Source organism: Dermacentor variabilis, chromosome 11 (genome assembly GCF_050947875.1).
Source record: "Dermacentor variabilis isolate Ectoservices chromosome 11, ASM5094787v1, whole genome shotgun sequence".
Lineage (NCBI taxonomy): Eukaryota > Metazoa > Arthropoda > Arachnida > Ixodida > Ixodidae > Dermacentor > Dermacentor variabilis.
The window spans coordinates 78,163,725-78,189,526 of record NC_134578.1 but is presented as its reverse complement, the minus strand read 5'-3'; the positions used below and the strand labels follow the sequence as shown (position 1 = coordinate 78,189,526).

Genomic DNA, 25,802 nt, shown 5'->3' with positions numbered 1-25,802 from the left:
AGCATTTCATATCAAGAAATTGGGAAATGCATGTCAGCAACACATCACTTTCATTGTACGACACGGAAATTGCTCTGCAGCATACTGTAGTGTAAGGAACAATACCCATGTGCATCTCCAGTGTTATAAAGCAAAAAAAATAATTCTGATGTTTAAAGCAAAACCACCGTATGATTAAGAGGCACGCCATAGTGGATGGCTTCCAATTACTTTTGACGATTTAGTTTTTTTTAACATACATTACAATGCAGGCACCACATGGATGTTTTTGCATTTTGACTCCAAAATGCAGCCACTGTGGCTGAAATTCAATCCCACTGTCTCATGCTTAGCAGCAGTTCTGCCTTAGCCAATCATGATGGGTGCTACAAAAAAAAGACCTGTACCGTGAAAGAAAATTCAGTTGGTAGTGGCACTTTGTTTGGATAAACTTTATTTTGTGTACAGTTAGGCATGCATATACATGTACCCTTCTCGCTGGCTCTTTTTTACATCTCTTCTTCATACAGTGGTAAAGAAGAAGGCAAATAACAGTAAAGATATTCACACATCATTCAACACACAGGCTTCTCAGCCACAAGCACCACCTGCACAATGTGTTTGTGCACCATACAGTACACAGAACATTTCGAATAACTGCAGTCGCAAGTGCCCAATATTAAACGTCTAACATGGCTACAAGTGTGTATCGGGCACTGTTTTGTCAGGGACCCAATATAGTTTCTTCTTTGAAGAGAATGTTTAGCAACATCTGGGTGCTTGGTGTGTGCACCTTTCTGGTAGCTTTAGGATCGCACTCAACAAAACTCCTGCGATATCCATCCAAACTAGTATAACAAAAGGTGTATAGTACTATATGTACTGTCATGAACAAATAGAGACTGCTTAATAACTGTACTGGGTGTTAAAACAATTTTATGTGGATAATAAATACATATTTTCTCAGGTGATGGTATTGAAGTATTATTAGTCTCAGTAAATTACAGATGTACATCTTCAAATTTTTAATGAACATGCCAACAAAATTTAATGCAACCTTTTTTCTTTACTTTGGAATCGTGATTGCCAAACTGCACCTACCTCGTGCAGGAAGAATATTTGATAGAAGCTTCGTAAGTAGCACCAGTTTAAAGATATTCCAGATGCAGCGACATCCTCCTCTCTATTCTCCCGCCTGTTTGGTCAGTGTGTGAAAATTTTGCGTGCAACTTTCAATTCCAATGCACATTTCTTGAAGATGCTGCCAGTTGAAAAACCTACTAACGAATACTTTCCTGACTGGCTAGCTTTGACTTTCATTACTACATGGCCTCTAAAAGTAATACGCAAAAATCTAATTAGCAAGCTGTTTGCATGTTCATAAGCAATTTCAAGATATGCACCTGATGTCCACCACAGCAAATAATGGATTACTGGAAGAAGTGCACAAATATATACAACTCTTTTTTTACATCTACTTGACTGAAACACATGGTATGTGTAAAAGCTACTGCAGTGTAGCAGTATATGTATACTACCTGATGTCCCGAGAAAGCCAGATGGTTTGGCATCCGTTCCCAAGTTACAACACAGATGACATATCTGCATTCCAGAACAGTTTGCACTCCTTGAGAAGCTTTTGTTTCCACCAGATAGAAAACCGCTAAGAGTGAAAGGTTTCTGGCTTGGTTACGAGTCAAAAAAGACCTAGGTGCCTCTATAACGCCAAACAGCTCAAGCGCTGACTAGTAAAAGAAGCCTATGGATTGAAATGTATATATCTCTCGCTATCACAAAAGGTGCATGTTTCCTTGTGAAGTAATTTATTCATTGTGCCTCAGACTCTTCAATGAAGCATTGTGTAAGGGGGGGTTACATAACCAATAACACATAATAATACTACATAACTTCCGTCACAAGCTTGAGGTGAATTTTTTGTAATAGTGCTGTATTATGGATTAGTCCATAATTTGTTTATTTTGTCATGTATTGCATTTTCTTCTTCACTTGCAGTGAAATGCTCTTTTAGCACTTTTTTCGTAAACATTTTGTTGTGTTGCATTCTTTTGTTCACTTGCATTGGAACCTTGTTTTGTATTTTGCAATTTGCTGTGTTGCGTTACATTTTGATGTTATTAGTTTGCTTGTACTTTCACTGTAATAACTAAACCCCCCTTACACATGCCCTTTGGGCCTGTAAGGTATTTTAAATAAATACATAATCATTCTCGGAAATAAGTCTTGAAGCAATCTCATGCCAATAATTCAAAAGTGAGCAGTTCCTACAGATCATTTCAAGTTAATCAAGTGCAACGCATAGTGCAAAGAAAGTTAAGGCACCGAAACTGCAATTTCTAGCATGAAATTTTTAAGTTACTAAATAAAATATGTCAATGTGCTGTATATGTGTATACAGTAGGTCCAGTATGAGCTACATTTCACAGTGCAGTTGTTCAATATGTGCTTGCTATAAATGATACTTGATCTCTGAAACACCCAGCACTTGTATCAAACAGTAATGAGGACAGCCGTTCTTTTATGGAAAAGATGCATTTTTATTGTGCAATCAGAAATTACATTCAACAATGTACATATGCATCTCAGTATATTTCTTCTTAAACAGTAATTACTCCACTTCTTGGGTGACATCGTAAAAACTGCAATACGCAATGCAACAAAAAAAAGGCTTAGTCTTCCACACCAAAAACACCACTGAAAAGCAACCGCTAATAGTATTATAGTGGAAAGGCTGACACTAGCATGTTGCTTAGAGAGGAGAAAGAAAAAGACGACTAATATAAGTGCATGTTGATGATTTCACCTTTCAAATTTCTTCAATTTATCAGACTTGGCTGCAAAATTGGTTCAGCTTCACAGTAGGACCAACTGTAATTACTAATTGAACCAAGAGGATCAGCAATTTGCAAGTCTGTAACCTTATATCTTAATAATCTATAATGCATGTACTGCTGCCTTCCTTGTGCTCTCAACTATGTGCACAGGCAGCATTTTCAGCCAGATACGTACCCAGCCACTTGCCGAACAAGCTGACTGGACAGGTGGTCTAGCCTGCAAGATAAAAATGTGACACGTTTCACAGATCAGCCAAGAAAACAACTGGCTCACCTTGCACACCTGAAAATTGCTTTGCTTAGGCGCTGAAACGAAATGGCTGCATTTTCCCATTTTTCCCCTCGAAGAATTATTTACACAGTCTAAGGGTACTTTTGTTCTCGTCACGGTCATTAGAATGGCTTTCGTTGTCTTGACATTTGTCACTGCTCACAAACCCCCTTCGCGAAGTGATACACTTCGACAAAATTGGCTTTCATAATTACTAGTTTTATGGTACCTGAGTATCCACAAAAAGCTTGAGGGGCCCGGAAACACTTTCTATGAAAACTGAAATATGCATTGCAGCGAGTGCATTGCCCTTCCCAAAGGCTTGCCAGAAAAAATTTTTCAGATTCGCCGAATATTTTCGGAGATACGAAAAGGATTCTGCATAGCTGTCACCTCTTTGGTTAACAGTGACAATACTCAACCGAGCCATACAGAATTTATCCCTGGTACATGCTCAATGTCAATGCGGCCATCCTTTCTACAAAGCTTCACAGAGGGCGCATAGAGTAGTGTATTGCAAATGATTATTCTTCTGAATCTGAACAATAGAAATGTAAGCTTTTACCATCATAAAACCCAAAGCACAGGATGCCACCTTACTTGCTCATTTTTCACCCACGATGTCATCAAGTTACGGACATGACAGTGTCGAACAACTATGCCTGGCAGCGCCAATGAGAAAAGCAATGTTGAACAGCGAAACGTTGCTCTTCGGAGCTCTACAGGATGGAAGAACTGAAGAATTTTGACCCCGTGAAGTTCAAAATATAGAAAACAAAGAAGATGCTGGAATCTTCTTCGCTCCCAGATTGGCTACATGAGCACTAACTTAACAAGAGATAGTTAGAAACACTTGTACTTGTTCAAGACATCTTCACATATAGCGTGTGTTCAGATAAGGACCGACTTTGGGAGGTCCTTATGTCTTTTCTCCGGTTCTGAATTGCCCTTGTGAGTTTTTTTGGTGTGTCACAATATCTGTCAGTGTTTATTGCTGTCTCAGCAGCCAGAAAGTTGACCAACAGTACCCTTTTCCAGTCCCGAAACACAGTTGCCATGACTTTACCGGCAGACTGTGTTTGAATTTTTGCGGCTGGGGCAAAGAGGGATGCCGCAACTCGCGTGACTGTTTTGTCTCAGGTGTAAAGTGAAATGCCACAGTACCCATCTTTCACACGCCTTCTGATATTGCAACGTTTCCATTAAAATCTTGTGGATGGTGCTTCGGGAAGCCTCGGGAACCAAAATGCAGAGAGTACCAAGAGTGGCCCTCCGATCTTCACGCATGACCTCAATCTTCGTGACTGTCTCATCAGAAACTGACGTCCTACCACTCCTTTCCTTGTCGTGCATTTCAGTACGGCCGCCTGTAAACTCTCTAAACCACTTGCAAACGTTCTTGACATCCATGCACGAGTGGTCATACACTTCCATCAATTACCAATGAATTTAAACCTGCTTAATGCCTTTTGCATTAAAAAATTGAATAACTGCGCGAACTTCACACTTGGCAGTAGCGTTCAACGGGAGCTCCATTTTCAATGGCTGCCAAACCAAGACTGAGCATCCGAGCAAAGCGCACGCAGGCTTATTTGGGAGTGGAGGAAGTGCCACTCACAACAGTGTGACCAACACCGTATCAACGGTTCCTCTATGTCCCCAAAAAATAGGAGAACTTTCATTTGGAATTTTCCTCGTATGTACAATAACAAAATCGAAATTACATTCATACTGTATTCCAAGCTCGCGGTTTTTCTGTTAGTAAGGAAAAGCGACTAATATCGCACCTTTTTTGCCTCTTTTAAGCCACGAAATGACATGAGCTTGGGTTTTCAGTAGGGGTTGTGCAAATATAAAAATTTTTGAATATGATTACTTACAATCGAATATCAAATGATATGCACATGCATTTATTAACAAGTTGGTTTAACATGTTGGAACACTGCAACTACATTGTCATCCGTACAAAAATAAACTAGCAAGGTATACTAAAAGATTGTTATCTCTTGAAAATTGAATAATTTCTGCTGGTTGTCTGTTCTCACCAACCTGTGCCTTGTTATACTGCATGAATTTCCCGGAAACTCAGAGGCACTTGACCCTGTACCTGCCGAAATTCATCGAATTTGCTGACAAGCAATAAGCTCAGCATTGCAACCTTCAAAAGAGTGCACCCTCGTTGTTTGCAAATCCGTGTCCTTTGCCAGAGACAGGATAGCTTCGCTGCACAGCTTAGAAGTCCAGCGGCTAAGCATGTTTTACAAATGAAATTTTGCCAGCTGCATAAAATCGCGCAATTAAGCACAAAATCACACACTTGCTAACATTGGTTAAAACTAAACGTTATGAAGCATGTTTATCCTGCACAGGAAGAAATATATTAAATTTATTTGGAATATTCCTATCCAATAGAATATTCAAAAATTCTTGAGTACCTATTGTCCAGTCGAATACGATTAAAAATATTCAAAATTTTTGAATATTCGCACACCCCTAGTTTTCAGGGCTCCTGTATCAATATTTCACCTACCATATGTTAAGGTAGCAAGCACGCAAGAGAGCGCATAGCAGGCTGGTGAAGGCTGGTCTGGGGGAACTACTACTGGCACTACTTTCTAAAATGCTTCGTTTATATGACCGGTGCGCCAGCCAGTGGGAAATCGCAATGACACCGCTGTAGTAGAGGAGTCATTTGTGTGTGATCAGTTGATGACAGTCACAAGGGAGGTCCAGAATATTTTTTCTGTTAACTGAAATATTTGTATTAGGCAGAAAAACCTTTCCACACAATGTAACCGAGACTACTTTCTCCACATACATCTTTGTTTCACACAGAAAAAATCTTAAATAAGATGAAGTGCAAAAATGTTATTTCCATGTTTCAAAATGTTCTAACTTAAAAAGCATGTGGTATAGAGAATACAGTTTTGTACACATTAAAAAGTCATCTATACAACCTCTCCCACAGAATTAAGGTAAACTGAGTTTAATCGTAGCACGGCATGAACAAAAATGCTAACTTTCCACTTTCACATACAAGAAAAAATTGGGGCTTATTTAGCATTTTGAAATGATGGCTTGAACTTCAAATAATTCATGCAGAAACTCCACAGGTGTTGTCCAAGTATGCATAATCATTGTGCCAAGCAGGTCTTGATGCGGTCGTAATTCTTCTGGAAGCCTAAGTGGCCAGCCGATACATCGCCATGAAGTGCCTTTAATACTCGCAGGCGAAGGCAGCAAGGTAGAACTGGGACCCGCTGGTGACCTGTTGAGTGGAAAATGTAGCGGCGTAGAATGCCACCTTGAAGGCGGGATTGTCGAAGTTGGCGTCGCAAGCGACTGTTGGGTGGTTCGGCGAACCCACTAAGGCGATCCATGAGAGTTCGACAGTAGGAGTCGGCCCGCTGAAGCAAGACGAAATCAGAGCATGATGAAAGCGTAACTTGGTCCAGGGGTGTTATCAAGAGCTGGTGTGAGGCAGGCATAGCATCGGAACGACGTGGTGGGGAAGACGACAGCGCGTTACCTGGAGAGAGTGAGAGAAGGCAGCGAGACAATGCGTCTGCACCACAATGGCTTTTTCCAGACTTGTACGTTATTGTAAAGTCATATTCCTGCAAGCCGAATACCCAGCGTCCTAAGCGTCCTGACATGTTTTTCATTGACAGCCAACACAGAGCATGATGGTCAGTGACGATGGTGAAATGGGAACCATAAAGGTTATGGGCGAAATTTCTGAATCAACCAAGCGATAGCCAGGCACTCTTGCTCTGTAACGGTGTAGTTACGCTCAGTTGGAGAAAGTGTTTGGCTGGCATATGCTATGACTTGCTCTTTAGAGGCTGCATTATGTTGCAGAAGTACTGCGCCAATACCTTGTGCGCTTGCATCAGTATGGAGTATGGTGGGGGCTCGATCATTGAAGTGGCGAAGCATTGGTCTGGAAGTAAGATGTTGCTTGAGAGCTTGCAAAGCCGACTCGTTAGTCCATGTGAAAGAGGCACTGGTAAGAAGTAGCTTGTGTAGAGGAGCCACTATTGCAGCTAAGTTGCATATAAATCGATGAAAATATGACGCCAAACCCAGGAAACTACGTACATCTTTCTATTCCTGGGGGCGAGGAAACTGGAGAACACTAATCTTTTCCGGCTCTGGCTGGATGACATCTCTTGTGACGACATGGCCCCATATTTTGATTGTCTTGCTTGCAAATTTGCATTTTTTTCATATTGATCTGGAGACCAGCAACTGCAAGGCACTTGAGAACTTCGTCTAATCGATGAAGACGTTGGCTGAAGTTAGACAAAAAGATGACAATATTGTCCAGATAACAGAGACAGGTCTTCGATTTTAGCCCACAAAGTACGCTATCTATCATATGCTCAAATGTGGCGGGAGCGTTACAAAGGCCAAAAGGTATCACATTAAATTCATAAAGTCCGTCCGGTGTAGTGAATGCGGTCTTTTCTTTGTCAGTCTCATTCATCAGAATTTGCCAATATCCTGATCGAAGATCAAGGCTGGAGAAATACTCCGCCTCTTGTTGTGTGTCCAAAGCGTCGTCAATGCAAGGTATTGGATATACGTCTTTGCGTGTGATCTTACTGAGCGCTCAATAATCGATGAAAAAGCGAACGGAGCCATCTTTTTTATTTACCAGAACCATGGGAGAAGCCCAGGGTTAGGAGAAGGCCGTGTTATCTTGTGCACAAGCATGTCAGCAACCTGTTGTTGAATGACCTTTCGGTCGGACGGCGATACACGATAGGGGCGTTGTCGTATTATAGCGCAACCATCAGTTTCGATGCAATGTGTAGCCACAGAAGTTTGGCACAACACAGAGGAACAGCTATCAAAAGCGGCTTTGTGCTTCGCCACGACCACCAGTAAGGCTTCGGACTGCACGGCTGTTAGGTCAGAACCAAGAACGGCTGGCGTAAGGAAAGAATAATCCAAACCTGAGGTTGGTGCTGGGGACGAAGAAGGGCAAAGCGTGACTATAGAGATAGGTTGAGCGTCGGCGAGAGCTGCCACAGTCATCCCTTTGGGCAGCATCACAGGATCTGGGGTCATGTTGCAAGCAGACAGAAGGGCGCGGCCACGTGAAAACCGGACAAGACAGGCGGCAATGAGAATTCTGCAAGAAGTACAGAGGGAAGAAGGGGCGACTAGAGCGTCTCCGTCGGCGATCTGACTGGATGTTATAGCTACGTCTTCATGACCAAGACGCAGGACATAGTCTACAGCGATGGCCAAGTTCACGCATGAAGGTGCAGAGCCTGTAACAGGTGCAAGTGCTGTATCCATGATATGGACAAGTTTCTCTCTAGATGAAATGAAGGCTGAAGCAGAATGTAGGAAGTGACAACCCAGTATAAGTTCATGGATACACTTTGGAAGGATGATAAACTCAATGTGGTGGCGAATCCCGTCGATGAGAACACGAGCAGTACACTGTACGTCGGGGTAAATGAATGCATTATTAGCACCATGCAAAATAGGTCCAAGATAAGGCGTATTTACTTTCTGGAGCTGTGAACACAGATCACTACGAAGAACAGAAACAACGGCACCGGTATCGATGAGAGCTGACGCGGGAACATCTGCAACAGTTACATAAAGCATGTTGGCTGGGCGAATAGGAGGAATTTTTGAAGACTGATAGGAAGCAGTTTCCCCTCCAAAAACTGCAACAGTTAGTTTTCCGAGTAGTGGTCGGCAAGAAGTGAAGTGGGGCGAAGCGGTGATGTAGAGCACCGGTAAGGCGAAGGAGAACGACGTCTGGCCGAACAGGAACTATGAGGCAGATTGGGAGCAGCTGGAGGAGACGGAGAATGCTGCTGAGGGAATGAGAACGATCCGGGATAGTAGGCGTCTGGTCGGTGAGTGTGGTCTCTCTCGTGCCAACATAGCCTCATCTTTCATCCTGCTGGCGACGGTGGCAAAAGCAAGATATATGGCCGCGTATACCACAGTAAAAACAAACCGAACGAGGTGGACGCCACTGAGGGTAGGATGGCGCAGCAAGTGCTCTGGTTCCCATCAAAGCCAAATAGTCATAGGCAACGTCAGGAGGTAGGGGTGGGTAGCGAAGCAACATCTGCATAGGTAGGTGTGGGGCACGCTACCGGAGCAAAATGCATCGTGGGTGTAGTTTTCACTGTCAACTCATGCTTTACGACCTCGCACAAGTCAAGGGGGGGGGGTAGCACAGGCAGCAGGTGAACGCCTCAGGTGTTGTATTTGAAGCTCTTCACGGATGATGGTACAGATGAGAACACGTAGATCTGAATAATGGGGAACCTGAGGATCGCTGCTGTTATGAAGACAGACTGCAGCTCGTCTAGGCGCTGACACGAAGTGATGTCTTGGACAGAAGCCGGATTTTGCATGATTACGGCGTTGAACGTGACAGACCCAATGCCTTTTAATATGTGTCGAATTCGTTCGGCTTCTGTCATGCCAGGGTTCGCACGGCGGCACAGAGCCAAGACATCCTCTATGTATGAGGTGTAAGACTCTTGCGGAAGTTGGGAAGCGCATGCCTAGCTTCTGTTTGGCAACTTCTGCTAGGCCAGACGAGGAAGCGAAGATTTGCCGCAGCTTGGAGGTAAATGTGGACCAATCCGCGATGTCGGATTCGTGGCTGAAATACGTCTTTGCAACATCGGTCAAGTAGAATGAGACATGCCTCAATTTCTGGGTGTCATTGCACTTGTTGCAAGAACTCACGCGGTCGTAGTGGTCGATCCAACCGTCGACGTCATCACTGTGGAGTCCCGCAAAGACAGGGGGATCGTGTTGAGGGCTCGTCACAGTCCAAGAGGGCACCGCAGGCGGAGTCGGCTATGTGGTAGGATTAGAGGTGCTGGAAGAGCCGGGGTTCGAAGTGTCCATCGTTGTTGGGGCAGCCGGGTGCAGGCAGCGGCCGGAACGTATCTTCAGGGAGGACGGCAGCGCGAGAGGACGTTGGGATCTTGACGTACCTCCACCACTTTACAAGTCACGCGCTTTTTATTCCAAAAAGGAAACACCCCAGCTTATGGGCGAAGTAGAAGAACAGGGAAGATGATGATGGCTATGTACAAATGAAAACGACGAAGTATGTTAATAGTGCTTACAATATCTAGGCTTGTAAGTAAAAAGATGTTTACTGAACATGGGCCGTGAATGCAGAAAGGTCCGCAGCGATGAGCACTGGTTCAGGTCGAGCACTGTCTCGTGCTCTGCATTGGCGATCCTGCTTGCACTTCGGCTGTCCTCCACTCCTTCATTATGTGTGTAACAACCACCAGTGCTGTGGCTATAGTGAGCTGTAGGGCTAGCTTTTATTTATCAGGCAGGGCTTCTTGATTGGTAGCAGTAAAGTACAACCCAAAGCATTGTACGACTAGTGTCCATTCAGCTTACAAGTTGCCAGCCTTTCGCATAAGTTGTGCTTCAAACATTGATGCCACATGGTGGCCCTCGGTTGCTCACACCTCAGTAAATTGTGATTGGCAGTGTTATACTGGCACTCTTCGTAAATTTTGTTACTTTGGTCACAGGAACATTTCTAGCTCTGTTTGTGTCATTCTCAACCTAGTGTGAATAGAGTATGAATGTTTTTATATTGAATTCTGGGTTTTACGTGCCAAAACCATGATTTGATCATGAAGCACGCCATTTTAATTTTTTTATAGCATTAGTAGTCCTGCGTTGGAGATTGGATAAGCAACCAACACCAATACATGCCATGATGCAACATCAAGACATGCCTTGATGCAACAGAAATGCATACTACAGTTAGAGGGTGCACTGCATGAAAAAGGTAACCATGGAAGAGACGTAAGATGAGCTGAACAAAAATGCTATCTTCGTTTTGTACCATATCCTTTTGGTATTGTACAGCTCTTTATTTTCTCTGCTGCCTCTCCCCTGTGACTTCACTTTTCACCTTTTGTTCTTTGTTGTACTGTCTGTTATGTTTTTGCAGGGCAAATGTGCCAAGTTGTTTTGTAACTGCTGTTGACACATTCAGAGAATAAATTGTTTTCATTGGCAGCCTACTATTCTTTCTTGTTTCTCTTTCACAACAATCTGCGCTCTTCGACGTTGACACACAACATTTGCTCTAACCATTTAGTGAAGTTCTTATAACTGAGTACTGACAATGGACATCACATTCCAGCTTGAACAAGCAAATGAGACTAATGATCATGAACCACCTCTTAGTTAACATACCATGAATTATACTCAAAACATTTCACATGAAATATGTAAGCCAACTAAGCAGCCATCCATCATACTTCTATATTTGCCAAACTTACCAATCACCATCTCAAAGAGCTGTTGCCCTTCCTAAAACACGAATCTGAGCAGCTTTTTTCCATGTCAGTGTGGATTCATCTAGAGTTACTGATACGCTTGGCTTAAGTTACAGTGCCTGCTTATGATCCTCACTACTTTTATCGTTAATATTTTTACTCGAAAACATAAGAAAATAGAGGTGACAATGAATACACATGGCTAAAAGGTGAGAATTTTAATATTCTTAGATCTGGCAATTGTTCCTTCTGCAAACTGTATGTATGGAGCTAAACTGGAGCAAAATTACCATTTAGGTAAGACATGCTCTCACATTCAGTAGGGTGGTCAATTCAAGGTGTAGTTAGTTTTCTTTATTTAGATTTGTAGGGAAGTGAGCATCGGCATATGTGCACGTCTTAGTTCTGTGTACATGCAGTCCAGCTAATATTATTGTGTTAATGTTTACAGCTTACGAGCACTCACAGATTAGACAAGTGGGTGCCAGGCCAGCAAGTTAGTTTTTTGATAGCTACATGAAATAAGTGCAAGACATATGCAAGTTATCTATTTTTTGCACTTTGATGTGTTTACACCAGGACAAGTCAATAGTGTGCAGGAGACCGACATATTCAGGCATGCCTAGTAGCAAAGAATTTTTTAAGATACTGTCATGCACTGGCTGGAGCGCTCCAGATGGCAGAAAAAAAAAGCAACAAATGAAAATAAAGCTTTATTTTGGCAAGCTTGTGCCCAACAGGAAAGCCAAGAATAATTCATCAGCAGTGATGACAGCAAATGTATTCTGCAATCATAATATGAAATCCCACAGGCTTCAGCTGTCATTATTCATCTCAATATCATCCCACTTTCATAAGTAATGGCAGCGATGGGATAAATTGCAGAACAAACACAATCATCTTCAAACTTGCGCATAAGATCATATGACGAACCCACTTTCCCTGAAAGAACGAGAGTACTCATGACACGTGCACAATCTGACTTCTGAATCTGAGTGCATCATGATGCGACAGTACAACAGAAGCTAGAGCTCATTTGCCCAGTGTCAGATACATGGAATAGTATGTGAACACAATGTTAAAAGTAATCTGGCCAATGGAGCCTCATGCTACGGCATGCAGCCCACTATGTTAGGACATATTTTAATAGCAATATGATGTGGTAATTCATTATTAAGAAGTTGAAGCATTATTAAGAAGTTGAAGAACAAGGCTGAGGGCAGTGCCCTGCAGCACACGGGATGAGACACACGCAAAAGGCGAGTTACTTCAGTTACAGAACTTGTTAAAGGGACAGTAAAGCAAATATTAAGTCAAGCAAAAGTGATAGATCAGTGCTTGAGAATCTCTAAGGCATCAAAAACTGCACCTGGAGTCAACCAGGTATTAATTATATGAAAGAGTTAAATTCAAGGTAAATAAAAATATGTTTACACATTGTATTTTTTAGCAGTTGAAGAGAGTAAACCCATACTTCAACTAAATTGCTTGTATTTTTTCAAAAGACCCAAACCGATGACCACAGAGTTGAATGTAGTACTTCAAGAAGGTAAAAAGAAGCCAAGTAAATCATCAATTTTGGCACAGCGTGGTACAGAATGATCACAAGAAAGTAAAAGAGCCATTAATCACATGAGTGAAATAGTGAAATCTAGCGTAGAAAACGTTTCTAAATGAAACAGGAAGGGTACATAAAACTAAGACCACTTTATGATAAAAATTGAAATTCGTTGAACCCGGTGCGTATGCCATGCAAGGTGGGTTATACCGGTGTCACACGTACACTTCTGATCGCGATCGGGCCCGATATGGATGGAAATTCTCGACTGCGATTGGCTCTCTCGCGCATTTTGTGCAAAGGGGCCAATCCCGACCGAGAAATTCGATACGGATGGGGCTTGATGGCGATCAAAAGTGCGCCGTGTGACACCCGTATTACAAAAACGGTTATAAGTTCTGACTTGGTGTTGCAGAAGTCGCGCGGGGCGACGCGCAGCAGGCGGAACTTGGCGGCTGGACATAATCACATTTCGCGACGAAAAACGTGGCTCGCGACTTACAACACCAGTCAGAAGCGCGTTAACAATTAAAAAACATGTTTCGTGGGCTGATCTGTTTCAAATGCCACAATTTTCACAGTGTATTTGCGACTTCTTCAGTGAAGCTGAGACACCAGCATCAAAGGACGGAAGCGTACGCTTTATTTCATGTGAGAAACGCGGATTACTGCACGAGTATAGCGTCCAGTATATAACGTTTGCCTTCTCCCAGCCCAGACGGCAGCAAGACGCAGCCGCCACACAGCGAAGCAAAAATATCACACCAAGTTCAGAATAAAAAAAAAATATATATGGAAATGCTTACCTCTACACTCTGCGAAGACCCGCAGTATGCGCAAAAACAACGCAGTTCTTGCCGAAGACCCAAACGTGTAAAACGCCGGGGCATTGTCGAGGCATGAAGGCGGCGTCGCCGAAGGCTGGTAGCGAGCTGGCTGAGCAGACTGCGCCACAGAACACCTATACAAACTTAGAGAAGGGAAACTGTACCTTCCACAGTGCTACGGAAATAAGCGTAGCGGTGGCGTCGTGAACTAAAGTATGCGACCACGGGTGGCGCTGTACAACAGGAAACGGAAACGGGGTTTTGCACAGTTTACCAGGTGTTCTGTGGCTTTACTGGGTTTCTGGCTGCTGCGCCTTGATCGTGCTCCCGCGAGTTTAGTTGCTGTGCGGCAAACGTAACGCCTACATATGTATGTAGGCGCTACGTTTGCCACACAGCAACCAAACTGGCGGGAGCACGATCGAGGCGCAGCAGAATACATGTAGCACTGATTCATATCGAGTTAAGGCACACCCTCAACTGACTTTTAGGGGCATCCCGAGCGGTTTTTCGTTTATCACGCCGCCGTTACCCCGAGTTGTGCCGCCGCGCTCCAGCTGTTGCATTTCGTGTAGAGCTACTGACAGAATGCGGTTTCCAGGTGGCACGATGGCCTCGACTGGAATAAACGCTGACGACACCAAAGATTGAGTAAGCCTGAAAATATTTTATTTGCAGTTTACAAGTACAACGAAAAGCACACGTCTACGCATCCACACAAACGCGGTTACATAGTCAAGAACATAGTCAAGAAATGGCTCATTAATAAGGGTAGCACAAACGCACAAGAAAGAAGACCTAAGCTACAAAACGTATGGTCGGCTGCTAAGTATAATAATTTCCCTGTCACCGCGTGTCACTTTTATACAGCATCTTTACAGCACTACCAGGCCGGGTAGTTTGGCGGAAAGAACGCAACAGCTTAAGGCCGTCAGCTGCCTCTTCCTTACGGGTGTCATAATTATCCTAATCTCCGCATCAACGTCGTGCAAGTCCGCATACAGGTATCTGTATCTGAACCATATGTGCCAGCTTAATACATGTGAAGTGAAATTATGATAACCACTGCGTCTTATCAAAGGTATTGGTTTTGCAAATGCGCATTACAGCTGACGGAACGACATACTGTAAGTGAAGCACAAGAGAACAAGGACAAAAGGAGAATACAACACTTGAAGAAGAAATGAAGAATTAGTAGGCGTACAGCAAACAAGCGATGACGGAGAACACACAATGATGCATCGAGTGTTCTGTGACACCGGTTTGCGTACTTACGGTGTTATGGAGATCAACGGCATAAAAACGTACCTTCAAGCGTACTCCCTCAACCTCCGCCGCATTCATTATGATAATCAACGCCTAAACAAAATGAGGCACTATTTTTTGCCAAGAGTAGACCTCTTTACAGCAAGTCTATGTAGTGACTCGCAGACGAAACCAGCATGCTTTCGAGAATGTTTTACCGCCGTAGTATTCGAACGCCAACGGCCAGGAAAACACATCGATACCAATAGGCTGTCGGCTGTCGGTGGTTAATCAAGTACAAAAACCTTGACGCTATGACTAAAAAGCAGCTTCAACAATCAAATTTAAAAAAAATCAACTGCCTATTTGCCTAAGGTAAAAAAGCATCCTTAGACACCTCGATTGTTTATGTCAATGGTTTGTGTAAAGTAAAACATTCAGCATGTTCAGCGCCCCTAGCAGAGAAAGCACAAATTAAAGTATTCGACCAAATTACAGCAGCTCCACTTGCGCGCTTACGCTGAAACGCGCCTCGATTGATTTTTCGCCCTCTGTGGCCATTTGTTGAACTTGAGAGTGTGCGGGGCCTGACTGCGCTACATTGCGCGCCCAGGCGTAGAACACCTCCCTAGTCCCCCAAGTACCTAGAAGAATCTAAGGGATTTAAAGCGCTTGCCCTGGCGCTTTAGCGAAAAAAAGTACCCAGATGCGTGGTACGCGCGAGCGGCGCATGGCGGCGCAGCGGTCGAGCGCTGGGCTTGGACGTAAATAGAAACACGCGCCCGGCGTAGAGAGCATGAGAGCATTTGCTGGCGACCATTGTTTCAGTGAATGTTCCCATGCTTTGACGGCAATGTCGTGATTACCGGTGATACAATTCCGTAACTTTGCTGAAGGAAACTGGAAGAACAGCCGCGCCGTCCCCGATACATTGTCGACCTTGGTGAACCTGGCGCATCAGGTACAGTGTCAAACTTTGTTCACTTTTTGCATTTCTGGCATCTTTGTCGACATTTCGAACGCTTATTTGAGCGCCGCTTAAGTAGGCGCGGTTGGAGATATTACGTGTTGGAAGTGTTGATCTGAAGGGAAAAAGAACTAAATGACGGCTTGGTCGAAGCCAGTTCTAGCGAGGAAATTCATAATACAGAGAGTTGCGTCGAGGCAAACTCAAAAGATAGCTACTGGAGCCAGCGTTGAAAATGCTAAACCGAAACTTGGCAACACTTCACAAGTTAGCTGAGCTGGCAGTGTCTCGGTGATGTCAAGAATGTTCAAAGGTGTACCTGGGTTGATTTGTCTCGTTTTGTCTTGCTTTTACCGCGACGGCGTGTAATAAACGGCTAAGAACTAAACTTTACTGGCCGACAGCCCTCGCCCTAAGACTGGCGTCTTTAACGCAGCACTTGTACTCTATCTGAAGAGTAAAACATCATTAGCAGATTGCAAAACAGGCTGACTGCTGCATTGGTTGTCATGGTATGTGTAGGGAATGGTTCCCGTGATTCATCGCTGCTTTAGACCACGAATCTGAGTTTCAGTTGGACGCAGTCAAAGCCTACAAGACCTACCACCGTGTATATGCCGCCTAAGTGTAGTAACTAAGCATGTAGAAGCCACTGCTGCATTACTGATGGCGGACGCTCACAAGAAATTCAGTCTTAGAGCACCGGTTCTCTCTTATTGGTTCTATAAATTTTCCTGCGTGCATGTTTGGTTGTGCGAAATTGTCCTCGGTTTAAGTAGGCTCTAGTTTTTCTCGTTATGGTGTCTTTCACGCTTCACAGGCCACACGCACTTGCTTCATGCGTAGCTTCTGCTACTAATATGTGTTTTATAATTCTCCAGTGTAGTAATAATGATGTACTACTCCACTTGTTTGCAAATTTCAAGATACAGGTGCCATAAGATGATCATGCCACAAAACACTTGACACGGTATCAGTTTCTAATACCACTTACACAAGTCTCTTAAGTTTTCCTGGCACTTTGTGAGCCAGCTCACACCAGTTTCATGTGAGCTCTGCGCATCCTTAGTAGTCCTGCGCTCGCTCGCAAAATTGTTCATGGGCACAAATCGTGCAATGTGTGAAGTGAATCGCGATGGCAAAACCCTGCTATATTGCACTTATGGAGTTTTTAATAGCGACTTTGACTGCCTTACACCTAAGACGGATAACTAAGCCTTTAGCGCATGATTCGGTAAGTGTTTGTGAATTGAATTGACCTTGTGCCAACTGTGCAGCACTTGCAAGTCAGTTTGATATTGTTGACAATGGCCAAAAGGCAACCTTGGTAGTGCCATTGCATATGGTTTCCGATACATCTGGTCATTTGGAACAACCATATGAAGCCAAGAGGCAGTGAAGCCAAGGAAAGTGCTGAAGAAATATTTTAAAAGAAATCTATAGGTCCGATGAAGAGAGTCTAACAAAAGACAACTTGCCACTCGTGGAGCTAGATCCACAATCGGCTCATGACACTTGTGATATTGATACGTATTCGTGTTGGGATGGCTGGAACAAGACCTCTCCGAGGCCATGATTTCCTATACACGACTCAAAGCACTGCCTAGGGATGGTGTAGCAGTATGGCAGTCACTAAGCTTGTGGCATATAGGTAGGTGGCTAGCGTACAATTCTGCTGAGGTCCTGAGCAAGTATTTATTTGTCACATTCGAAAGGAGTGGAAACGGCTCGCAACTTGCTTTGTCAAGTGCTTGAACTGTAACATGCATGTGACTGATCCATACCATTCCATTTTTGGTGACAACATAAAAACTCAACGTTGTCAAGTTTTGCTCCGTTATCATCAAAATTGTATTAACAGCATATTTGTACCTCTGATCTCAGTACCACCATAATGTATAGTTATCAATTTGGTGTCATGGAGAACTTTAGCACGGCTCTTATCAATGTAGTCCTGTGATGTATGATAAGGATCATAGAGCATGCCTTGAACCCATACGTGAAAGCAAACCTTAAACTATTTGATGAGCCTCGGTGTTCTGGGAAAGGCAAAAAGGAGATTTCACTAGTATGTGCTTGAATGAAATCGATTGTGAGCGGGTATCTTGGTTGGCATGCCTAAATGACGCTCTGTGTCTGACGCCGCCCTCCTGTGTCCAGGGGAAGGGAACATGTTCCTTGGCTAGATCATTCATTACAGTAAATAGGTATGTGATGTATGGAAAATTCAGTAGAATGTCCCGTTGTGATATTGTAAATGCGGATACTAAAACAGTAGCAACTTTCATTCACTCAAGGTCAGCAGGTACTGATTATGTTGTAATTTTATAATGCAGGTTTTCCCGTGTGTTAAGCGAACATAAGGCATTTTACACATCCATGTAATAGTATCTATATATCTTGACAACTAGCTCACAAAGAGTGGGCAGTGTTGATTAGCTTTTTAACACCTGCATTTAATTATCCTTTGCAACAAGGAAACATTTTTTCCCCAATGTTCACAACTAAATTTTCTTGAATTTTGTTCGAGGTGCAAAAATAGGCTGTTACAGTGTTTTACCCGAAAATGAAGGGCCCTGTGTATATATGTCATTGCGAGCATGAGAAATGGGCCTTTCCTATGTTTTTCAAGAAAGATACTGTCTCTAAATGAATGTAAAACAGTCAAAACATAGTCTGTAGAATCTGGACGTATATTTTTGCAAACAAGTGAGATAATAGACTTTAGGGTTGCTTTATAAAAATACCAAGTATGCAGTGTTTACTTATTGTGTTTCGCTCAACGCATTGTTTCCTCTCTGGTGGGATTGTGCTGGTATCAGTGCAAAATCTATCGCTGCTATTAAAGCGATAGCTTTCTTTAATTTTTCCCTCCACTTTGCGGCTTTTATGTTATTGGCCATTTATGGCACGCTTGGAGCACCAAGTGTCACTAGGTATGTTCTCGATATATATGTATAGATATATAGAACTTATGGTTGTTTTTTGAACTTTGGTCCCGAAGCAAAGAAGCCCTAGGCTTTAACCATGAGACCGTGGGCACATGCCTGAAAAGAGAGAAATAGTATGTATGCTGTCGAACATTTTCCTCTTGCCAATCAATGCTTCACAAGTGTGGTACATTAAGGGCTTCGCGTAGCAGCAATTAAAAAAAGTGGGCGCCCTCATCTTCTAGCTGTTAATGGAAATAAAGTTGGGGTACGTCTTCATCCCTGAAGTTCACTATGCATTTCTCATCTTAATGTGGCATGTTTCTGTAAGGTCAACCATATGTGTCTTGTGATTATCAGGATGCTTTATTGCTTTCTCTTCAAGAACAATCATGTTGGCTGAATTTTTCATTGAAATCTGAAAGCACGTCTCTTGTAAAACACGTGAGGCGCAAGTATAAAGATATGAACTCAAGGTTGTCTCGGCCAGGAATCTTTTTTCTTCTTCTTTTGGCGGTGCATTTACAGTGACTCATTGAAGCAGCTGTCTGACAAAGGGATTCAAGAATGAGAATCTTTACGCATCACGGTAGCCTGAATGCGAGAAAATAATTTGAAATCTGTCACAACACACTGAGATGCCAGCGCTGGCGTTTCAGAACAAATTAAAAAAAGGGAACATGTTCCGCGCTGCTCTGAGATCACTCATGCATTCGGTTGGTACACTGCATCTGCGCTCAGACTGCATGCTGTGCTCCGATCTGCCAACTCTGAGCCAGAGGACTAGAGTGGCCAACCACATACACCATTAGTTTTCGTCCTTCTGGGAATTTACCTCTTACCAGGAAACTAATGAAAGTAGTGGTTTTACAGAATGATTTATCAGTCTAAAACTTATTTCATGTTTCACATTGGTGGAGTTGCATTGACAACTATTGCTGCCCTGTTTCTAGAGTCTGGAACGCTGTGCACTACTCGTGCTGAAGAGCTGGTGCTTGTGGGCGATCGTGCTTTACGCAATTTCCTTGCTTTATCGCTTATGTTGCCTGAGGCTGAAGAAGAGTAGGGGCTTTGAAACCCACATGATCAATTTATTATGTAAGATTTGAGGTTCCTTTCAGCAAGCAGCAGAATAATTTTCGGTTCGCATGTTGATGCCAGCATTGTCTACAGATTAGTAATGTTTTCTTAGTTTTCAAAAAGCTTTCAGTGCCTTTTCAGTGCCCAGTACCCATCGGAACATTAAAGTGCTCAGCACTCTGTGTGAGGAGCGAGCGAAGAAGTATGCTCGAATACAAGCTATCAACGTCCAAGGCAAAATATACGAAGTGAGCGCTTACATAACGACCACCTATGACACAGTCAAGGGCGTGATCAGGGGCATAGCGTTCGAGGACAGTGTAGCCGAAATAATGCAGCAGATCATTACAATGTACAACCCCCTCGCCGCGGGGGCGAAGCGTATCGGGGACACGACAGTAATCCTAGTGTTCAATGGTATCAAGGTTCCCAAGTATGTGCATTATGGATCCACGCTCTATCCATGCAGTCTCTACAGGAAGCAAATAGAAGTTTGCAAAGTATGCGACAAGGTCGGCCACAGGTGCAACGTGTGCCCCACACCGAACATACGTGTTTGTCTTTAATGCGGTGTTTCTAATCCTAGAGAGGGCCACAAGTGTGTCCCCATGTACAAGCTCTGTGGCGAAGAACACCTCACTGGGGACCACCTCGGCAGAGCCAAATACAAGGTGCCATATGTTGTGTGGCGACGGCGATGGGAACACCGTAACGCCGAAGAACAGTGAAAGCAAGCGCTCGAATCAAGCTCCCTTCCATGCTTAGGATGCTCCTGCTCGCGCAGCGCCTCCCATGGTGGATCCCGCAGCGCGTTGCGCCATTCTTCAAGCCACGCATCACGTTACGCTTCCTGTCATGCCTCGTGCAGTGCATCCCGCGGCCGTGACTCGTCGGACAGGAACAGCTGTGGCGCAAAGCGATCGCGCTCCCGTGACAGTCAGCTGGGCCGACGTAGCCTAGGGCGAAGTCAAAGGCAGCAGCGCCAGCTCCAACAGAGCCACTAGTGGCTGAAGCACTCCAAGCAGCTGGCAGGCGTGGATTACCAGCCCCTTCTACAAGGAACTCGAACAACTCTGCGCCACCAATGTGACACTGGTAGAAACCATGCGGCGGCTTGTCGAAGAGCTAGCCGAGGTCAAGAAAGAACTTCAAGCACAGCAAGCCCATCCAAGGAGAGACACAGCTCAGTCACCCGAGACACCTACACCCGCCCTTATTCCCGAGCAGAAAACCGACACGCCATCACACCAAGGCATACAATCAATGGACACAACCCAAGAAGAGCCCCAGGAGGAGAAGACCACTGACCCAACCACCAAGAAACGAACACGCACTTCATCACGAGATTACAAGGACCTGACCCAATTGGAAACTCAGCTTGAGGCCAAAAGTGAAGTGCTCGCCAACACGCATGCCAGCACGGCTGCCGTGACCAACCAACTATTGGCTCTGCTGGAGGAACTGATCACCACGTCCTTCCGCACCATACAAGAGCATTTCGACTTCATTGAACACACCCTCAAGCCCATAGTGCGCAGCCCCATCTTTTCAGTGCAATTCGCCAACCACCCATACCTCCAAGAACAGATGCAAGCCTCACCTTCGCCACAGCTATGTCCCAGCCCCAATCCACAATAGGATCGCTACCAGGCCTTACGGTCTGGCAGTGGAACTGCCACAGTTACAGCAACAAGGAAGCAGTGCTGCAGCAACATATCACCACAGTAAACAAGAAACCCAACATTATCCTGCTGCAAGAAACGGCGACGGTGACCCCCTTCCTCCCTGGGTATCGGGCTCACGTTAGCCCAGTAGAGGGACAGGGCGTCTGCACGTTCGTCCGCAAAGGGCTCGCGTTCATTGAGCACCAACTCAAACACGGCCACAGCAGGGTGGAATACGCCTTCACCGAAAACATCCCAAGCAAACAATGGAAAGGCAGCCTGTTCATCACCGACATCTACAGTAACACCAAGCACCAAACACAGAAATTCAAGACCCTACTACACACAGCCAGCACCCAAGCCAGAGACAACACGTTGCTGATCGGAGGGGACGTTGATGCCGCCCATCGAGCGTGGGGTTACGTGAAGAACATGGCCAAGAGATGGGGCTTATTACAGTATACCCTGGACCACAACTGTGTCCTGATCATGGACCCCGCGCATCCCACCCGCATCGGCAACTCCATAGCGCGAGACACCACACCAGACCTTACATTCATCAAAAATGACCACATGGGCAAAGTAAGATGGCACAACACGGGCGTCGACCTGGGCAGTGACCACTACATCCTCGAAATTTCGATACCCAACCAATTACAGAGCAATACCATTATACACAAGTGGACGGACTGGCACGGATTCCGTAAGGGACGCCTCACCACAGCACAAGACATCACAGAGATCGAAACCTGGACGGCGGAGCTCCGTGATGCAGTGCACTCAGCCACGAAGACCATAGAAACAGACAAGGACATCATCATCATGGACAGCTGCCTGGCCCATCTGATAGAGGCCAAACGTTCGATACAGCACGTTGAAAGCAGCAACGGTTGAATCGCAAATTGAGGAAGAAGGTGGCTGACTTAAACAGGGCTATTGAACAACATTTCATGCTCCTGTGCCGTCAGCAGTGGAACGAAATCTGCAACCGAGCTGACAGGGAACTGCATCGCAGGTGCACATGGAATCTATTTCGGCACCCCCTAGACGAAACAAAGACCAAGTCATACCAGTGTGACCGCCTGGCCATCACCATCACACAACAACAAGGAAAAGACTCTGTTGTCAAGAGCCTGGAAGCCAATTATCTGCCGGACACGCCAACGGAAACCCACCCGCCGTACGGGGGGCTGCCCAACGCGTGGCTCAACACCCACTTAGCAGCCGGCCTCGATCTCGTTGCCAACAAGATGCTACGCAACCTGGATGATGCTTTGATAGAGGCCCTAACCCATTACTTCAATGAATGCTGGCATTCAGGCAAGCTCCCCCGACAGTGGAAAACGGCAAGAACAATCCTGATTCTGAAACTGGGCAAACCACTTGACATCGGCAACTTGCGTCCCATCTCGCTCACGTCCTGCGTGGGCAAGGTGCTGGAGCACATGGTCGCCAACCGGTGGCAGGAATACCTAGAGAAGGAAGGCCTCTATCCTGACACGATGATCGGCTTCCGGCGCAGACTCGGCACACAAGAGGCCATGTTGCAACTGAAACAAGAAATCGACAACAAGACACAAGACAGCAAAGTAATTCTGGGGCTGAATTTACAAAGTGCATTCGACAAAGTCAAACACTCAGCCATATTAGAACAAGTATCAAGACTCAACATGGGGGTAACAGGCTACAATTATATTCAAGACTTCTTGACCAACTGCACGGTGGAACTGCATGCCCCCGAACACAAGCTCGGCAGTACGGGTACTTCGCAGGGTTCGGTGATCTTGCTGTTGCTCTTTAACATCGTCATGATCAGGGTAGCCAGGGAAGTAGCAGGGACCAGCGTCCAACATATGATCTATGCCGACGACATTACCCTGTGGGCGGCTGGCAGCACCGACGCCAGCATCGAGCAACAGCTGCAAGCGGTGGTTACCGCCGTCGAGCAGCACTTTGACGGCACAGGCCTAATGTGCTCGCCTGCAAAATCCGAGCTGTTCGTCCTCGCACTGCTTCGACCGGACGGAAGCACGCTCCCCGTCGGGAATGTGACCACATCAAGATTGTGACTGTATCGGGGCAACGCATCCCCGAAGTTCCCATGATCAGGGTCCTGGGCCTGCTGCTCAACAAGAGCGGCCGCAACAATGAGACCATCAACGAGCTTACCAACAAGGCAATGGACGCCATCCGGCTCATACACAGAGTCTCTACACAACGGGTGTGCATGCGTGAATACAGTCTTGTCCGGTCGTTCGTGATCAGTCATGTCGCCTACGTTGCAGCCTAACTGAACTGGCAGGTCACTGACAGGACCAAGATCAACACGCTGATCAGATGTGCTTACAAGACGGCGCTGGGCTTAATGGAGACCCCAAGTACGGCTCGGCTTCTGCAGCTCGGCGTCCATAACACCCTAGAAGAAATAGCCGAGGCGCAGCTCACCGCACAAATTCAGCACCTCTCTACCACCAGGACAGGCCGCAGTATACTGACGTCCCTGGGTTACAACCCCCAAGCTCCCAGCCAGCAACCGTGTGAGATCACAAAGGAGGCATGGGTCGACATTTACGTGGACCCCATCCGAAAGAACATGCACCCAGAGTACAACCAAGAATGGTGGCAGGCGCGGGTCAAGGCCCTCACCGAACAACACGCTGAAGACCCGCACGCCCAGTACGTGGATGCAGCGGAATACAAGTGGGAAGGCTTCGCGGCAGCGGTCGTTGCGGCGGCTACCAGCACCAAGACAACGGCAGCGAGCGTGCGGTGCACGAACACCACAGACGCAGAGGAGATTGCCATCACTATGGTGATCACCGAGGCCGAGTGTCGCACCAAGCTCAGCGACTCGAGGAACGCCGTGCGCAACTTTGCCAAGGGGTGAAAATGCGCGTCGGTGGCTGCCATCATCGGCAAGCTGCAACTTTAAGACCGTGGCAGCATCATCCGTGTCAAGTGGTTCCCAGCGCACGCTGGTGAGTGTGCATCCTCACCGAACCATAACGAGATGGCCCATTTGGCGGCATGAGCGCTTACCTTCTGTGCCCACGAGTGACCATGCCGTGTAGTGGTTCAAAACCAAAGACAGATTGACCAGTTATGCAGAAGTAACCAAGTGTTTAGGCACATTCACACCGAAGGCGGAGCGGACAAGCAGATCCGGCCACGCGGCCACGGATGTTCCGCTTTGCGGAAAATACGCGGCCGCTTGGCCGGATTGCGCCCGGACCGATTTTTTCAGCGCGGATAAGTTGGCCGCTTTGGCCCCAGCCAATCAGAACCCGACACTGCGGAAGTGCTGGTGAACGAATGTAAACGAATGTCTTTCTCTGAGCTTTTCACTTCTGTTATTCAAAAGCGTTAAAACGGCAAGTTGGGCCAGTTGGTTGGGATTCATAGTAAGGTTTGTTACAGCGCAACACAAGACAAGGACAAAAGAAGGTATAAAACGACGACACGGCGCCGTGTCGTCGCTTTATACCTTCTTTTGTCCTAGTCTTGTGTTGCGCTGTAACAAATCTTGAAAATCGACTAGACAAGTGGCGAGTAAAATGCCAACAATCTCGTCTTCTTCGTCTGAGCTCATCATTTTGCAGAAGTGGATAGCGGACGGGAGCGCGCCGACCCACGACGAAAAAAATATCGAAAGTGCATGTACAAACTCAAGGTGCCACGAGATGGCGGCACGTCCCTGAACTTGTTAAAGAAATTGCGAGATGCCCCGCCTTCCCGGCGGCGCGGATAGCCAGACAACGTGGCTGGTCTGAACAGGCGCGGGCGCTCGCCGCTTTGAAAATCTGCTTGTCCGCTTAGACGCTCCGCTTTCGGTGTGAATGTGCCTTTACCACTTAGCTCGACGGACAATGCCGCCTCCCCACCCGGCACTCAATTGGGAGGAGGCCGTAATCCTAAGGCACATACAGACCGCGTCACTCCTTCCCCCGCAATGCTGCACGTGCTTCACCCAGAGCTCTGTCTGAGTGGGCTGTGCAGTGTTTGTGCAGCGGGTCCGGCGGACCAATGGCACATCATGTGGGACTGTACCAGGTTCCCAACGGCAGCTACCTACAGGACTTGCCCGCCCGAACTTCAAGGTGCACTGCAGTCTGCAGACAAG

The 25,802-nt window shown here is 45.6% G+C and overlaps 2 protein-coding genes across 4 annotated transcripts in view; one reads left to right on the top strand and one right to left on the bottom strand.

Moving 5' to 3' along the window:
* LOC142563672 (uncharacterized) overlaps nucleotides 1-13,918 on the bottom strand; it is a 52,305-nt gene extending 38,387 nt beyond the window's left edge. Inside the window, exon 1 of the mRNA XM_075674264.1 lies at nucleotides 13,776-13,918. The gene's annotated coding sequence lies outside the window, so the exon portion shown is untranslated. The remainder of the gene's footprint in view (nucleotides 1-13,775) is intronic.
* Nucleotides 13,919-15,781: 1,863 nt separating this feature from the next.
* LOC142563671 (uncharacterized) overlaps nucleotides 15,782-25,802 on the top strand; it is a 53,169-nt gene continuing 43,148 nt past the window's right edge. For 2 of the 3 annotated variants that reach the window (XM_075674262.1, XM_075674261.1), the window contains exon 1: nucleotides 15,783-16,002. The gene's annotated coding sequence lies outside the window, so the exon portion shown is untranslated. Of the gene's footprint in view, nucleotides 16,003-25,802 lie in introns of all 3 variants that reach the window. The other variant, XM_075674260.1, reaches the window with a different exon arrangement.